A 7,708-nucleotide genomic window follows, 5' to 3' on the forward strand; every position below is an offset into this window, starting at 1 on the left:
TTGTGCAGTCGCAGGATGATATTAGGAGAAAAATGCAAAAGTTAGAAGGGGAGAAATTAAGGAATTTGGATAAACTACTTGAGGTAGCCTGGAAGGTATACAATAACAGGGAAAAAGAAGCTAGTAAGAAGCAGCAGCAAAATCCTTTGGCAGTAATACAAGGAAGAGAGAATCCAAGTTTCAGAGGACGTGGCAGAGGTGGTCATGGACTGGGGAGGGGCGGACTTGGCAGAGGACAAAGGGGATCGGTTTTGCCAAGATTACGGTTAAACCGATGTGCTTATTGTAAACAGGAGGGGCATTGGAAAAATGAGTGCCCAAATCGGTTTAACCAGGGCAGTCAGTTCAGTCAGGATCAGGATGTTTCAAAATTAATGGTGTTGGGAGAGTACAGCAGCTGACTAGAAGTGGAACAAAAATCAGTACAGGAACCTTTAGTAACTATAAAATTGAGAAATAAAGAAGTAAAAATCCTGGTGGATACGGGGGCTACATATTCTGTATTAAATTATTTAAAAGGGCAAATTTGGGACAGAACAACAATAGTTGGAGCTGCAGGGAAGGAGCAAAATCAACCATTCCTGCAACCCCTAGATTTGTGTTTTGGAAACAAAGTTTTAACACATGAATTCTTCTATGTGCCTGAGTGTCCAATTCTACTTTTAGGATGAGATTTATTGGCAAAACTTGATGCAGTAATAACTTTTGCGAACGGGGAACTTTTAATGAAAATACCCGAATCAAAGACAGGACAAATTTTAATGATAAAAGAAAAACCAGTCCCTACTATCCCTAAGGAAGTAGAGGATGCAGTAATTCTATCTGTATGGGAAACAGATATACGAGGAAAATCTAAATTGGCACAACCAGTACATGTGGAATTAAAAGAAGGGGCAAAGGCTGTACAGGTGTCATGGTTTTAAACCAGTAACTAAAAAAAATTACTTATTTCTTGCTGTGAGATATGGATTAGAACAAGAGCAAAACAGGCTTAAAACTTAAAAGGAATAAAGACAGTTTATTAAAAAACTACAAGAATAAGAACACTAGAATAAACTTCCAGAAAACCCTTTTATCTCTCACTACTTGACCATTTCTTTGTACACATGATAACATAGAGACAAAAAACTTTAGAACTTTGGTGGTCAAAAACAGTCTCAGTTCTTGCTAGAGTCTTTTCATCAGTCTTTGTAGAGAAACAGAAGTCTCCTTCTGTCAATTTATGGAGTTTCTCACAAGAAAACTATTTCTGCTATAGTTTTCTATTGCCCTGATGTCAGCTGCCCTGAAATCTGTCATCAGAGTTCACTCCTCCCATTTCACATCACTCTGAGGTGTGTATGGGCCATGAGTCTAGGGATGCCATTTTAAGGATAAGTTATTCAAAGGCAGAAGTCTTCTTCATCTGTCTCTGTGAGCCTTCCTGGAAAACAGTTTTGTCTTTGCCCCCCAAGGCTTCAAAATCTTCACTCTACCCATTTCCAGCAACTCACAGTATCACAATTACTCTCTCTTTTCTCAAAAGTCCACACTTTGAACACTCTATTCCTCCCAATACTCTAGTCATGAATTAAAGGAGTCTTTTTAAACTACTATTGTCCATCTCCATAGCTTTAACAGAAAGATATTTCAGCTGTAAAGCACCTTCTTATTCTCTCTTTCCCATTTAAACTTAACTCTTTTCCTCACTGTTTTTGGTAGTTTTAGGATGTCTTTTTCATGTTGATTGTCTCTCTCATTCTCTGTCTTTCTGAGAAAAAGGAGTAATCTGTACATTTTATCCAGGTAGTAAAAGAATTAAAAGCTTTAGAAAGCTGCAAGCGTTCATGGTGTCAGGTTTCAGTCCAGCAGCAGAAACTGAAAACCAAACCAGGCTGCCAGCTCTGCTTTCCTTTCCTCCCCCCCCTTCCCTCTCGTCCTCTGCGGCCTTCTCCGGCCAAGGGAGAGGGGGGGGGGGAATGGAGGAGGCTACCACAGAGGTAGGTTACCTTCTCAAAAGCCGGAAACAAAAGAGAGCAAGAGAACTCTGACTGTACTTCTTAAGGGGGTGTTTACAAGTTGACTTAACTTTTTAATGGTCAAGACTGCTGTCAATTCTTAGAAATGACTGATAATTGGTCAGGAGGAAAAACTCCCATCAGCCACCAGCAGCTTCAACTTCCTTCTCTCAAAGCTATCTTAAAGGTAAAGCTACCCCATGACAACAGGTCAAACAGTATCCCATAAAGCCAGAAGCACGGCAAGGAATAGTAAAGGTTATTGATAAATTTTTGAAATATCAAATTCTAGAAGAATGTGAATGAGAATATAATACACCAATATTTCCAGTGAAGAAACCAAATGGTGAGTACAGACTAGTACAGGATTTGAGAGCAATAAATTAAATAACTAAAGATATTTATCCAGTGGTTGCCAATCCCTACACGTTGTTGACATCCGTAAAAGAGAAATATAAATGGTTTACTGTAACTGATTTAAAAGATGCCTTTTTCTGCATACCCCTCAACAAAGAAAGTAGGAAACTGTTTGCCTTTGAGTGGGAAAATCCAGAAAACAGAAGGAAAACTCATCTCACCTGGACATGACTTCCACAAGGATACAAGAACAGTCCAACCCTATTTGGAAGCCAACTGGCGAAGGAGCTGGAGATTTGGACTGAGAACGGGCAAGTACCGAGAGAACAATACCTGCTGTTACAGTATGTTGATGATACACTGACAGCTACAGAAGAGAAAACAACCTGTATAAAGGTAACAATTGAAATTTTAAATCAACTGGGAATGGGAGGATATAAGGTGTTACCGCTGAAGATGAACAGATCACATGGACACAGGTCGAGGTGTGGTGAAGAGAAAGAGAAAGTTTATTTTTCCCCCCAGGATTTATAGGCTTCTGACCATGGCCAGGGATTGGATGGTCAGGATAACACTTTCTCACTGCACTGGCCATGAGAGATGCCCATTACAAGACGTGTAACAGAAAGAATGTACACATATCTATGTTTACAGTTACTGTCCTGGGAAAGTCTTTAGAAAACTATGTCAGCAAGCTCAGAAGCTGAGTTTTCAGGGCGACAATAAGGTGTCTAAAGAAAAGGCACAAATTGCCCAGCAGACTGTGATTTAACTGGGCTGTGAAATCTCACAAGGGACAAGGGCAACGTAAGCTGGGTACTAACCATATTCAAGCTATTTGTGCTATTTCAGAAACCCAAAACCTACATGATCTGCGAGTCTTCCTTGGCATGACAGGGTGGTGCCGCCTGTGGATTATGGACTATGGACTAATTGCAAAACCCCTGTATGAGGCCCAGAAGACGCAGAAGTTTACCTGGGGCAAATCACAGAAAGAGGCCTTCCTCAAACTAAAGGAGGCATTGACAACTGCTCCAGCATTAGGATTACCTGATTTTCCGAAGATTTTCGGCTGTTTGTGCATGAAAGACTATGCCTAGCACTAGGAGTACTGACCCAATGTTTGGGAAGCTGGAAAAGGCTGGTAGGCTACTTTTCCAAACAACTTGACAATGTGAGTGCCGGATGGCCTTCATGCCTGCAGGCAGTTGCAGCCACTGTGATGCTGATACAAGAAGCTAGAAAACTCACGATGGGTAGACACATAGATGTCTAGGTGCCATATATGGTAACCACTGTTTTAGAACAAAAGGGGGGCCCATTGGTTATCCCCAAGTCAAATGATGAAATTCCAGGTAATCCTAACAGAACAGGATGATGTATCATTAAAAACACTAACCTTTTGAATCCAGCCTTGTTTTTAGGTACAACAGTTGAAGAAGGCCCATTGGAGCATGATTGTCTGGAAGTGATAGAACACACCTGTTCAGCTAGAGTGGATCTGAAAGATGTCCCACTAGAACAGCCAGACTGGGAGCTGTTTACAGATGGAAGCAGTTTTGTGGAAAACAGGACCAGATACACTGGATATGCAGTAACAACAATAAGTGCAGTAGTAGAGGCAAAGGCTTTACCACCAAATACATCTGCCCAATGAGCAGAATTGGTTGCCTTAACCAGGGCATTAGAGTTGAGTGAAGGGAAGAAGGTAAATATATGGACCGATTCAAAATACACTTTTGGAGTGGTGCATGTACATGTGGCATTGTGGAAAGAAAGAGGACTGCTGTCTTCTCAAGGCATGTACATTAAACATCAAGATGCAGTCCTGCAATTAATAAAAGCAGTACAAAAACCTAAACAAGTAGCAATTATGCACTGTAGAGCACACCAATCAAGAAGCTCCAAAATTCATGAGGGAAATCAAAAAGCAGACTCGACAACCCGACAAGCTGCTTGAGAAGTGCAAACTGCAATGGCATTGATACCTTTAAAAACTAATGTATCTCAATTCAATTTGCCTCCAAAACCAAAATATTCAATAGAGGATGAGAGACTGGGACACTCGCTGAATGCACAAAATAATTCAGAAGGGTGGTATGTGACTACACAAGGACAAATAGCGGTACCCCCCTTGATTGTTGTGGCAAGGTTTGTTAGCGTATTAGCAGTGTTCGAAACTTTTTTTTTATTTTTTCTTTGTCTGTCGGCTCGGGGCGTTTTCTTCCCCCACCCTCCGCGGCCGCGCCGAAGCCCGTCGGGGCTTTTTTCTCCTCTACCCCCCGCTCCCTGCCGGGGACTGTGTTTACAGTTTTTGCCGGGGTTTTTCTCCCCCCGGCCCCTTTGCCTGGGTCCCTGCCGGCGCCGGGGCAGCGCCGATTTCTTCTCCCTTCTCTGCAGTACCGCACCGATGCTGCTGCCGCGGGAAGCTCGAGGGGGCGGGGGAGGGAGGCGCCACGGCCATTACCAGCAGTCGGGAGCGCCCCATGTTTCTCCGGCGCGGACACAGAGACCTCGGTACGGCCCGGCTTGTGCCGGGGTGCCGCGGTTCGCTCCGTGTCCCAGCACGGGCTGCGGTCGCCGCCGCCCTGATTAAGCTCTTTGTTGTCGCGGCGGGCGGACCCCGATCCCGGAGCGCGCGGGAGACTCATCTCTTTGTTTTCCCGATCACAGGGCGGGGCTGCCGCCGCTTGTGCCCGGGCATTTCCGGTTCTCTGTGTCCCATCTAAAAGAGGTCGGGTGAATGCCTTCGCCGTCTCCTCTTTCCCCCGAGCTCGGGTTTACCCCGCGGCCCCTCCCGCGGTTTCACTCTCTAATGCTTGGCATTTGAAGATGTCCATGTCTGTTATTTCTTATCTTAGCTTGTCTATCCCTGATTTGTAGAAAGTTTGTGAGCTGGCCAGCCGTGAATAGTAACTGGTCCCTTTTTAAACTCCCATCCTCTGAAAGAGACCCCGTTAAAAGAAGCAGCCCGACCCCTGAATCCTTTGTCTCTTTCTCTTGGAGTTCCCCTTTGCAGGAATAAACTGTGAAATATAACCCAGAAGAAGAGTCCTTCCTGCTTCTTTACTCGTTCGATGGACTTGGGCTCAAGGTGAGCCGGTGAGCTCAAATCCTAGTCCAGAACCAAACAAGTTCTGGCTAGGACCCCTCCTGGCCTTGAGCTGGAGAGAAGAGAAAACCCATATTTGAGCCAGCCGGGAAGCTCTGGCCCGGGTCACTTGATAATGAGACAAATTCTACAAATTAAGCATAACGAATGTCATTGGGGTGCAGAGGCATTGGTGAAATTGTTAAAGCGAAATTTGATCTCGGTGCAGATGTTAACAATGGCAAAGTCAGTGATGTCAAAATGTGAAATTTGCTTAAAGAAAAAAACAGTGGCTAGACGACAGGTACAGTTAGGAAGAATTTGGGTAGGAATAGAACCAGGAGATTATTGGCAGGTAGATTTTGTAGAATTACCAAGAACTTGAAGATACAAATATCTATTGGTAGGGGTTGACACATTTTCTGGATGGCCAGAAGCCCTTCCCTGTCGCATAAACCAAGCAAAGGAGACAGTCAAGTGGTTACTACAAGAAATCATTCCAAGATTTGGAGTGCCTCTAGGAACATCATCAGATAGGGGCCCACATTTCATAGCCACAGTAGTAAAAGAAGTAAGTAGGTTGCTGGGAATAGCTTGGGATCTCCATACACCATGGAGACCCCAATCCAGTGGACAGGTAGAAAGGATGGATCAGACATTGAAGAGGCAAATCAGTAAAATATGCCAAGAGGCCAAACTGCAGTGGCCACAGGCTTTACCAGTAGCACTGTTGAGGATTCGGATAAAGCCTACGAGTGGGATGTCAGTCAGTCCTTATGAGATATTGTATGGGAAACCATATGAATCTCCTGAACCTAATCCAAATGTACATGGTACAGGGAAGCAAGAGGTATATAATTATGTTCTGTCTCTCGGAAAAACTCTAGTTCAACTTCAGAGCACCCTCGTGGAATAGGCTGCTGACTCTTGAGAATCCAGTTCATGACATACACCCGGGAGATGAAGTGTACATGAAGACCTGGAACAAGGAACCATTAAAAAAAAGGTGGAATGGACCCTATCAGGTACTGTTGACTACCTTTACAGCAGTCAAAGTAGCTGGACTGGATCCCTGGATACATTACACCAGAGTGAAGGTTTTTCCTGTACTGTGGACTGCACAAACTGTATGACCAACAAAGCTGCAGATAATATGTGTTTAATTGTTTCAAGTGTCTGAGTTGTTAGTGACTGTAACAGTGGTCATTTTATGGCCTTTAGTGCCATCAGTTGGAATCAATGTTACTTTGGGATGTGAAATGCAAAAGGATCAGCTGACAACTCTTCATTTTAAAATGAAGAGGGATGTGGGGGTGCAGCCAGAAACACAAGTGATAAAAGTCTCTAATACAATTCAGGCATAAAATGTAATGATTGGATTAGTTAAAGATTTTGCCAATATGCAGAACACTGGCAGAATAACTGCTTGTCTGCCAATACCAAAGGCAGCAGGAGATCCAATCAATTTGGGTATCATAACATCAAAATTACCCAGAATACAAAAGAACAAAACAATTGCATGTAAACAGGTACCAGAGACAAGACACGCAATTAAAGAAACCTGGAAAATAGTGGGAGAATGGATGAAACCTTTAAAGAAACAAGATTGTGCTATAAGCCAAGGCAAAGTGGGGCAAATCATAGATTGGGACCTTTCCATGACTTCAAATGATGATGATGCAAGGTGGGAATGTGTCGTCCTGAAAACTCAGTTTTTCGATCTTGTTGACATAGTTTCTAAAAACTTTCCCAAGACAGTGACTGTAAACATAGATATGTATACATTCTTTCTGATACACGTCTTTTGATGGACATCTCTCACAGCCAGTGTGGTTGGACCTGACTATCCAATCCCTGGCCGTGGTCAGAAGCTTATAAATATTGAGAGAAAAAATAAAGGAGCTCTTTATTTCACCACACCTCGAGCTGCATCCATGTGACTCATTTCATGTCCAACAGTGACAGGAATGTGTCTTGCCAAAATATGAAAAGGTTATAGAAAATGTTTCAGATACTGTTCTTGTATGGAGGTGTGAAGGGCAAGAGGGGAAAGATCGAGCTCAGGCTTGGGACAGTGCATGGTCAGTGAGTGTGCTTCAGAAATTCCAATATATGGCAGATAACCCTTGATGCATTAAGTGGGAAAGTTCTGAAAATGAAACAGATGCAGGGGTATGGAACATTGCAACCAGCAGGAGAATAGAGGCAGGCAAAGTGAATTGGTGGGCATGTAACAAAACTTATGACTGTACTTCTGATGAGG

The 7,708-nt window shown here is 43.3% G+C and overlaps 1 long non-coding RNA gene across 1 annotated transcript; it reads right to left on the reverse strand.

Annotated features, from left to right (window-relative positions):
* Positions 1 to 323: 323 nt before the first annotated feature.
* LOC131591470 (uncharacterized) lies at positions 324 to 5,059 on the reverse strand. The gene is made up of 3 exons (XR_009280384.1): positions 4,822 to 5,059; positions 3,754 to 3,816; positions 324 to 2,740 (listed from the first exon to the last, which is right to left on the reverse strand). It is a non-coding gene; the product is annotated as an uncharacterized LOC131591470 (long non-coding RNA).
* Between the last annotated feature and the right edge of the window lie 2,649 nt (positions 5,060 to 7,708).

The sequence above is a fragment of the Poecile atricapillus genome, chromosome W, assembly GCF_030490865.1.
Source record: "Poecile atricapillus isolate bPoeAtr1 chromosome W, bPoeAtr1.hap1, whole genome shotgun sequence".
NCBI classification, from domain to species: Eukaryota; Metazoa; Chordata; class Aves; order Passeriformes; family Paridae; genus Poecile; species Poecile atricapillus.